This window comes from Vanessa cardui, chromosome 20 (genome assembly GCF_905220365.1).
Source record: "Vanessa cardui chromosome 20, ilVanCard2.1, whole genome shotgun sequence".
Classification (NCBI taxonomy): domain Eukaryota; kingdom Metazoa; phylum Arthropoda; class Insecta; order Lepidoptera; family Nymphalidae; genus Vanessa; species Vanessa cardui.
The window spans coordinates 10,894,643-10,905,601 of record NC_061142.1 but is presented as its reverse complement, the minus strand read 5'-3'; the positions used below and the strand labels follow the sequence as shown (position 1 = coordinate 10,905,601).

General features: G+C 30.5%; 1 protein-coding gene across 1 annotated transcript in view; it reads left to right on the top strand.

Moving 5' to 3' along the window:
* The first annotated feature begins 2,035 nt into the window (after positions 1 to 2,035).
* The window catches only part of LOC124538608 (hemicentin-2), a 323,521-nt gene continuing 314,597 nt past the window's right edge, over positions 2,036 to 10,959 (top strand). Inside the window, exon 1 of the mRNA XM_047115722.1 lies at positions 2,036 to 2,330. The gene's annotated coding sequence lies outside the window, so the exon portion shown is untranslated. The remainder of the gene's footprint in view (positions 2,331 to 10,959) is intronic.

Genomic DNA, 10,959 nt, shown 5'->3' with positions numbered 1-10,959 from the left:
ATTTCGTAGATGTACCGTTTATAAATACATATTATGCATTGAGTAAAATAGGGCTATTTTAATATTACAAACAGACACTCCAATTTTTTTATACTTAAATTGCATTTGTATTTTTAATGTACTAAAAATTGGATTTAAATTGGAATAAATAAACATTTATGATAATAATTTAATAGATCTGCATCCATTCAATTACTAATGAGTTTTGTACAAAAAATATATTTTTTTAGCTTTATCAATCTCTATCTAGCAGATATAAACAGTCAGCTCTACAGGTGTGCTTTAAAACTTCTTAAGATTGATACTGATTTCTATTTAAATAAATTTGAAGAGAAAATATAACTTTTAAAACAACAAAACTAAAACAAAATGAACATAAGTAGAAAAAGAATAAACCGTTCTTTTAAAAAAACACAAGAGAATCCTTGGTTAAGGAATTTAAACTTGCACTTCCAGTAGAATTCTTTATTTTAGTTTAATTTCCAGCAATTGCAGCGCTTCCCAGATTGAGTAGATTACTTGTTGGAAGAAGAATAGTTGTAATAAATAAGGAAAAGTATCAATTCCATCGAATTAGTAACTATCGGGTACTTGGCTCTGAGCTCTACAATACGTTCGCGCCTGCCAAAGAACGACTTTTAGACTTAACGTAGACATGAGACAAGACAGCCGCAAGGCACTTTATGCGCTTCGCTTTATATATAAAATACTCCTTAAATTGAAACTCCTTTAATATAGATAATACGACCAAGTTCTAATGCACATATATGTATTTATTACACTGTATAAAATAAAGTAACTTACATCTGCCAGTCCAAATGTTTGCTTAGATTTTTAAAATTATGCAAAGGATTTTGATGAGTTCTTTTTTTAAAAGATAGAGTGATTCGAGAGAAAGTGTTTTGTATATAATGTACCTGTACAATATAGTAAAGAAAAAAAGAAAAAATCTGGATATTAGTATATTTAGTATCAGTAAAGCATCTGTGGAATCGAAATCGAAAGCATCGAAGCCAGTGCGGGTCGGTAGTTATTTAATATAAATTAAATACAGATAATTTTATTATTCTTAACACAATTATGTCTAATGTAGTTCAAACTTCCTATTTATTTACATTTATGAATAATTTGTTTTTTTTGTAAAAGTTTTTGTGACATAAATATTCTCTTGTATTCAAGTATTCTCAGTACTAGATAAAACATACATCTGTCTTAAGTCTGTTCAAATCTACTCTCCTTATGGTTGTTTGCGAAGTGCTTTGGATAATGACTGAGCCATCGAAAATTTTTGGTTCGAAGCACTTTTAATTGATGACTAGTAATATCTTAAATGGTTATTTTAAATAAATTTCAATATCATCTTGATAATAATCATAACGAAAAGGTAAATAAACTAATCAAATTATTAGGTTACAATCAAACGTGTGTATTAAAATTGTTTCTTTTAAAAGAAGTATATAGACTTTCATAAGTAAACGAAAAAATAATTATAAATGTTCTAGATGTGCAATACTAAACTGACGAATTTGGGTCTCAAACGTGGGGCATTCACATCACCATAAGACCTGCAACACTTCTGTTATTCTCTGAGAAAGTATTAATATCTGAAAATTAAAATAATTAGTACGTCATATATTATGAATATACTCTTCCTATATATATGTGTATATATATGTGTATGATATACAGAGTATATCTTTTAATGTTCTCTTGTTCCTAATTTTTTTCAAATATTTCAATTTATAAAGTAGCTACACTATAATGTAATTCAAGATAAATATATAAAACATTGAAAAAGTTTGAAATAATAGTATTTGTGTACTCGCAAAATGTGATTATCGTGATTATGAAATTTGATGTAATATTGAAATAGTTACTGCAGCAACGTATCGGTAAGTGTTTATTAATAGGCTTTATATTTTGTTGAAGCTGTTAAAAACTTATTTTTCAATAACTTTAATAATGTAGACGTCACGTTGCGCTGAAACGGGAGGGGTGGGGTCGACGCGGCGGCAGTCGTAGCCCGCGCGTAGCCCGTAGCGCTACGCCGTAGTGCTGTTACGTGTTTTGCCGTTTCAGTGCCGACCTGTAATTTGTGTATCACATTTCTTGTAATTTGTTACAAACTGGTATTATCTGTGTACATAGTGAAGTGTTGAGTGATGTGATTGAGTAATGATGTATTTTTAAAGGGAGTTTTTGCTTTGTCTCGTGCTAACGTCCGTAGTTTATTTCGTGATGTTGACTTATCATGACACATTTTTTGTGACTGAGAGCCTTTGAAGCAAGTTTTGTTATCTCGTTGTACCATTTATATGGATTTCACTGAGGTATGTAATTAGTTCAGCTATGAATTAGAAATAAGTTTTAATTGATGAAATGTGTTAATAAAATAATGTATATTTAATATTGTAAGAGTTATAATACTAACCTAGTAGAAAAATCTATTATTAAAAGGAAAATACAACGATCAGCATTAGCACCAAAATAATGAAATGTTTAATAACATTTTTTTTGAGCTTGAGTCTGAATTTATGTTTTTAGATTTATGTCTTTCTCGTTAAAAATCTTATTTTAAAAACCATTTAGAATTCCTACTTATATATTTTTTATCAACAAAGGTCTTAGACACTCGTTAAGCAAACGAAGGCTCTGTGGGGACAGAGCTTATTGTTCTGAGATGTTCACTGTTTTACCGCCGACATTTATAAGCATTTTTGTATTAAAAAATCGGCCCAATTTTTCCCTATTTCGATTAACAAACATTGAATATCACATTTTTGTTGGATATTTTTATGAAGAATTTTTACATTTCAATTAAATGTCCTTTGATTGTGATATTTGATATAAATTTAAAGTATTCGAATAATGTTTCAGCTCGGTATCCCAGTTATTGACAGAAAATGTTGAAATTTATTTCTGCTAATAATACTATTCGTAAAATATTGACATGAATTGTGCGAATTATTTTCATATTTAAAACCGATGTCATTGTTTTCCATTATGTTAAAAGTCAGCTATTAAATCTGATTTATTATATATAAATACAAATATATACTTTATACGAACAAATCCGCCATAAGAACACGTATTAAAATATTGCATAGAGTAATCGTAATTATTGCTATAATATAATTTTATAGTCATCCATATAACAGCTATCATTACAAATACTGTAATGAAATGTTTGTGTAATAATAGTAATAATAATATAAACAGCCATTTATTAATGAATTATATAAAAACGTAGATTCAAAATTGGAATTATTAACATTATATGTATAAAAGGAAATTCGCAACATTTGTGTTGTCAGCATTTTTTGTTAACAAACGTAGATAATATATTTCTCAGAAGTCTAGATTTAGATTAGTTACAGTATGTTATTTTTTGTAATTATTGACGACTGTAAATTCTTAATACTCAAGATGTTACACACATTCTCATGAAAATACACCTTTATTTACAACTGTTTCAGTACTTATTCAAAAAGACCTCAAGAGGGGCCTTAGTAAAACCTACCAATCTTGAAATGTAACTTGAGCTTTAATTATATCAAACTAGTTCTGTCTATATGACGACTAATTAGTGCTAATCAACACTTAAGAAAATAGGACACACGACTTAACTGTGTATATATCCAAGGGTATCGAATTAAGTCCTTGTATCTATTTCAATTTTAAATGTTGAAAAAGAGTAACTTAGTAGTTACTCTTGCTGGTTCTTCTCGATAGAATCTACTTTCCGAACCGGTGGTAGCTTCACTTAATTGTAAAATGACGGTTCAAAAGTGCTTGTAAAAGCCTACTTGAATAAAGTTTATTTTGATTTTGATTTCATGTTATTTTGATTTTGTATCGTTGAAAATATGCTTAAGTTAAAATGTAATTGAATCCGCCTATTCCAATTTAAGATTTATACTCAAAAATAAGAGCAAAAACGAAATACTCGATGTACACTATTTCTTATATTTATTCAGATTTTTGTATCATTAATCATCATATCTATATCTATCAGTGGTGGTGAAAACGTGCCCTTAATTTGCCCATATGTCTATCCGCCGTTATAAGAAAAAATTAAAACACCATCTGACATACTTATCGTTTGATTTAGCTCTATTGACGTTTAGTCAGTATTGTATGGAGGTAAAGATTTTTAAGGTCACTATGAAAATAAATGTTTATGTAGGTGTGGTCAGGTGATATGTGTGTAATATAAAGTAGGACAGTGTGTGTATGTTGCATTTATTTGTAACATTAACACAAAACATATTTCAGTGCAAAATAACGAATTTTATTTAAAGCGATGATTTCTCATATCAATGGCTGCTCGTTGCTTATTTGTATTTGTTAAATAATATAAAGTGACGTCATCCAATAAATATCCTTTAAAATGCCATTAAAATATCATTTCTTGACTGGCGTGAAAGTTATAAAATAAAAAAAAAATTCAATCTACTTCCAGATTCAGTAACTTTGGCTCTGTGAATATAGTTAGTCAATGGAAAGAATTCTATATACATATCATCTCTATGGCATATGTCATCTACGACTATCTTCGAGGGCTCAGATTATAAACATTGTCATTGTAAAATAATTAACCATCGCTTACATCGCAAATGCGTTAACCTTGGGAACTGAGGTGCGATCCCTCGTACCTGTAGTTACACTAGCTGACCCTTCTAAACTTCTAACCTTCTAATCCACATGTATTGTTGTTTGGCGATAGAAAGTATGATAAGTATATAATATAAGGAATAAATTATTTTAGTAAAGATTTTCTCAAACAGAAGAAATAGTCAAGGTCGATGGTATGCTACGGATAATGGTGATAATATAATCAATGTTGGTCGAGATTGAGGTTACGTAAGCCATTATGATTTTACTTGATGTTATTTTAATATTGAAGTTTAAAGTATTCTTTTGTCCGTTACCTCGCTTCTAGTTGCTAAAAATATAATAATCGACCATACATTAGTGAAATTAAAGGATTTTTCAAAAACGGGCGAGCACGTTTCAAATACCGAATTTGAGCTGCGGCAGAACCAAATTGATTTCGTGCTCGGTCGAAAACTACATCTCGGAAGATATTATGAGAATCGTGTTTTAACTAACTCACTGCGGAAAAGAGTTATGGTGAGTTAGAAATGATAACTTTTGGAAATTATTCCACAGATAATTAACTATTCCCATTCCATAAAGTCATTTTCTATTAATAATGATTACTAATAGAGTCATTAGTTTTGTTTCTAAATAATTAATAATACTTTAATTAACTATTATATATACAATTTATATAGGTAGATAATATAACTTTGTATAAATACCACAATTCAAGTAGAAATGGTAGTCAAAGAAAACAAACACAGTACGTCAAATAAGAGAAACACTATTGTAAGTTACGATGAGGTTTCCGCAGCCAATTATTAAAGAAACAGAACAATTCACTAATCAATTATCAATACACAGAAGTTAATTATGATAATAATAAATGCAATTGCAGTCGAAAATATATTTTTTTACCATCGGTTCGAAATTTAAACTCCATTGAGAACCAGCACGAAACAGTATTTACTCTTTTACAATATTTGAAATACAAGTTATGTCAATCACATACTAATATATTCAGCCTAGAAGTCTACTAGTATTATCTATATAAACTTTTAGTTGGTAGGACTTTGTACAAGTAGGTACCACGCACTACTCAGATATTTTACCGCCAAGTATTACATTGTATAATTGTATTTCAATTTGAAGTGATCCCAAAGTTGATGACACAGATAATATAAGATTTTAAATTAACATGGCTATTTTTATGATTACAGTTAATAAATACGGGATATTTATCATGTTTTTTTATTTTCATTCGGTGGAACAGAATATTTCGACATTATCTACGAATGTCTTGGACACTAGATTTTGGTAATGTTTAGAATGATTAACTTACGTGGACAATGTGTTTGGGGGGTGTTGATAACCATGATGTGGCCTGTTTACCTTTGTCTGTCTACTTTATAATATAAATCTTTAATATACATTTAATTATAATTTTGATTGATCATTAACGCGAATACCCCTTACAAAAGCGGGTACTTAAAATATATCAATTATGTCTAACTAAACAATGTTCCTATTAACGCATAAACACGTACAAGCGTACAGTGTTACGTAGATTCTTCAGATCAAAGGGCTCCGCCAAAAATTTACGGCTTTACGATATTTCTCTTAAATAATATACATGTACCTACGAACTTTATAAGCGGTGTATATTATTAAAATATTTTTAAGTGAAATTACCCTTGGTTTGATGTGCGAAAAACAATTTCGTATTTATTACAAATACATAAACATAATTTTTATTTAAGGTAAAAAGTTACTGATTCGACAAAAGTTTCTCTACTGGTACATACACTCATACAAAAAAGATACAGATACTTGATTGTTTAACAAATTGTATTAATACACTGACTTGGTATCCAAGATTATATTTGAATCTAGAACAACATGTGTAACTCTATGGTTGGGCTTGATGTAAGCCGCCTGAGTAGGCGCTACTCATTATTCTAGCGCCACACAGCAATTTTTAGTATTGTTGTATTCCATTTATATGTATTTGTTTGATCCAGATTGATCCAGTGTGAGGTACAGATGACAAAACATCTTTTGTTTTTTAAATACTTTAGTGCACAATATATGACAGCGTAAAAGCGGTCATTTCGCTTATAGCGAACCTAATATCTATTGATAATTGGTCGTCCATTTGTCCGGCTTTATATATTATAACACATTTTGTCATACTATTAAGGTTTGTCTTAAAATTAAATAAATATGTAACACTCCGTATCGAATAACATCTTTTTTAAGATTGAGTTTTTTAATGTACAGTGTGTTGTCGTTACTGAAAAACTCTGAGTGAACATTTGCCGTTTCGACCCGAGGTATAGTAAATATTTATGCAGGCTCTTGGTGTGATCGGGGCGTTAAGTCTATAATGAAGAATAAATGACAATGTGTGTGTTATATTTAATTTTAATTTAAGGAATCATTCATATTTTCACACTAGTAATCTCTATGAATCAGTGTGTAACAGTTGTGCCCATTTACCATCAGATAGCCTGTTTGCCTGCCTACATATTTGATTAAAAAAATAACTCATATTTGTTCTTGCATGTAAGTACGGGTTTTATCTGTAGTTGAAACCGGTCTGTCATCACCATTAATCTGTTGAGGTTTTAATTAACATATTATTTTGACAATACCCTCTTGACCATATTCTCTCACGACAGCATCATAATGCTTAAGGAATGTAGCCGGATACGAATCAGGTATTATACTCTATTTTGTGCGAAAAAACTTAATATCTGTCAATCACTTCGATACTTCGTCAGCAATCAGACCCGATCAAAGAGAATTCAGATATAGGATCAACGGTTGCGTTTAAATAGGAATAAATATTAAATAAATATTCCCGGTAGTATGAATTTCTTCTCAGAAATACCCAATAACTTTGATTGACGTCGGTTCCATTTGAATACAGGCATTTAGGATCTGTAGCTTTATAAGACAGCTAGATCAAAGAGATGGTCAGTTATAAATATATCATTGATTGTATCATAGAGGTTTTAAAATCTGATCCCATCGTAAATGATGCCCGACTTGATGTCGCAATATACCTATTTATTTCATAATGAACTAAATATAAAAAGTTAAAACAATAATGTAAAGAGGTCGACTCACAATAGAACTCTTTACAACAACGACATTTCACTGGCAGCTTATTTAAAAATAATCCGATAACATAAGATTGCTGCTGGAACAATTTCCGTATTAAGGTTTAGATATAAACATCAGTATACCAGTATTCAATACTATAAATATTTTTTAAAGTGTCAGGTATCATATTCACTAAACTATAACATTCAAAATCACATAATCCAATACGAGCCCCCTGTGTAAACACGCGACGTTAAACGCGAATGTAAATCAATTTAAAATAATCTGACATGAGAATTAAAGGTAACCCTTCAAAATATCACACGGTATAATGACCTTTGTAATTATAGTGGCAAAAATTATATTCGCGTAACACGTTATTACATGGCTTTTTTACTGTAGCTAAGCATCGCGTGTAAGGAACTCGTGATTTCGCTGTATAAGCGACCACGCGAACCACTTGTTTTCGATGAAAAAAGGCTTATTAAATTTTATACGGTGTTCTGTATTTGAAAATGTGACACTGATTGTTGTTTTAAATTTTTTAAAAAAGTATAGGTTTTACTGAATCATAGAAGCGCGTTCTTTATTTAAAATTTTCAGTGTTATTCCATATATGGGTATAATTATTATTTATTTAACTTCAATAATAAGAAAGGTAACAAACTGAGTTATTAATTTGATTCGACATTTGTCACTTCTATTTAATTATACTTTTATTGAACTCAAAACATTTTTAAAGTATTCAACAATATAAAATTAATAAAAATAAAGAAATCATTAATTAGTATTGATGTTTCTAAGAAAAATTAAAAAAATACAAAATTATATACATATATAGGTATACTTTAGCGTGGCGTCTTGCAAATATTCCTTATCAATTTAAAGAGATCTGAAGCTTTCTTTTGGAGAAACGTAGAAACAGATCAAATTCAATGGAGTGTAGCTTGGAGGGTGCCCTTGCCAAAAGTCACTGAGCTACGGGATATAATTTAAGTGTCGTTTATTGGATATTACACATAGTTTCAAACAATATTCTGTGGAACTCAGAAAAAGGCTATTATTAAAAAGTTTTCCATGGCATGCAATAAACGGAAGGAATTCAATATAGAGTTGTAAATCGATGAAATGTAAATTATATTGTTGAAGAATATGAATGTCACATTAATACTCAAAATCAAAACAGGTAACTTTTTCTTAATATTATGTAGCAACAACAACAACCTGTAAATTTCTCACTGCTGGGCTAAGGTCTGCTCTCCCTTTGAGGAGAAGGTTCGGAACATATACTACGCTGTTCCAATGCGGTTTGGTGGAATATATATGTGGCAAAATTTCTATGAAATTAGACACATGCAGGATTCCTCAAGATGTTTTCCTTTCCCACCGAGCTCGACATGAATTGTAAACACAAATGAAGCTTATGAATATTCAGTGGTGCTTGCCTGGCTTTGAACTCGCAATCATCGGTTTATCTTGCACGTGTTTTAACCACTGGACCATATCGGCTCATATTATCGGGCACTCAACTAAATCCTTCCCGTAATTTAAACCATTTTAAAAATTCCCTTAAATTTTTGAAAGTATATTATTCCTCGACAGATTTAACAAATTTCATGGATGTCAGAATACATCAAAGATCCCTTTCTGTTCACAATAATTTTGTCGAAACAATTACGCGAAAATAATACACAATGAATCGACGCGTGTGTTCTCATATATCTTTTGATCTTTATCTACTACACAATTAAATTCCTTGTTAACTCCTCTCGTCTAATTTAAAGGTACACGGAACTATACATATATATGCGTTTACAGTAGTTATACGGCCTACGAGTTATATTCACGTCACGCGTGGTACCATTGTAAGCGAGTTATAGTCCACGAAACTGTTACAAATTAATGTTTTGATACTGTTTATTGTTATTTGCGTGAATCTATAGCTATAGCAAGTGTATAGGTGATATTTTTGAATTAGATTCGACTTGCTTGGTGTGTTTAAATACTATGTAAAGTATGAACTTTATTGTTCAGTCTGTGGCCTAGAAAATTCTTTATAGCTTTGTCAACTATTTGCTATTAATTTGACCGGTATGTGTACATTCTTAGAATAGTTTTTTTTTATTTAAATTTCAATATAATTATTGTGATAAATTCAAAAGTATAGTGTAACATGCGTTATAATATATAAACATTTGTGGATATTATCTTTTTATTATAAGTGCAAACAAAAAAGATTAAATAAATATGAAAATTGTATTTTATACTATTGTAAAGGTATCATATATTGCTAAATATATTCACAATCAAGAAAATATCGTAATTATAAAGGTCTACTTGGAGTACAGGTTACAATTAATTACCACAGTCTATAATTAAATATAAACAAGTGAATATATATTAAATATGTACACGCGCTTAATCGAACCACAGCCTATCCGCTGTTTCAACATGTCGACGTGTTTGTGTCACGTGACACGAACGGAATAGCTGGCATCGCTATTATTTTGTTAAGGACTCGACTGACACAGTTCAGACGTGTAATTCAAGGAACGGGGTTACATCGTTTTGAACCCATTCGGTTTCTTAGCTTTAGATAAACGTGTTAGCGAAACTTGTAATTAAAGTTTACACTTAGTTTCGTCGTTTTAGGTCATAGCTGTTACTTGTAATGTCTTTTTCATGTGATTTATATCTTAAACGCTTTTAGATTATTGTGTCGAATTTCAGTAAATACTAGTCATTCATACAGTGTGTCCCGTTTTGGCTTGTCACGGCAATTTGAGCTGAGATGGCCGAATTGTTAGAAAGCGTCCATTTTAACCAATGATTTCGGGTTCAACCCGCCGGGGTTGCACAAATTCAGCACAAATATATAGTGGTGCTTGCCGAAGCACCACTGAAGGAAAACATCGTGAGGAAACCTGCATGTGTCAAATTTCATTGAAATTCTGCCACATGTGCATACCACCAACCTGCATTGGAACAGCGTGGTGGAATATGTTTCAAACCTCTCCTTAATGGGAGAGGAGGCCTTAGCCCAGCAGTGGGAAATTTACAAGCTGTTACTTTACGGCAATTTGATATATATTTATTGGGTCATAGTGTCTTTTATAAAACTGTTAATACGTCACAAATGCTTTTAAGTTTTTCAATTTCCAATTTTCTGCACATTTCTTTTATCGTAACAACTTTCTACAAAGTATTAGAAAACTTAAAAAAAAGATGAATGAAATCGGTAAAGTTGTT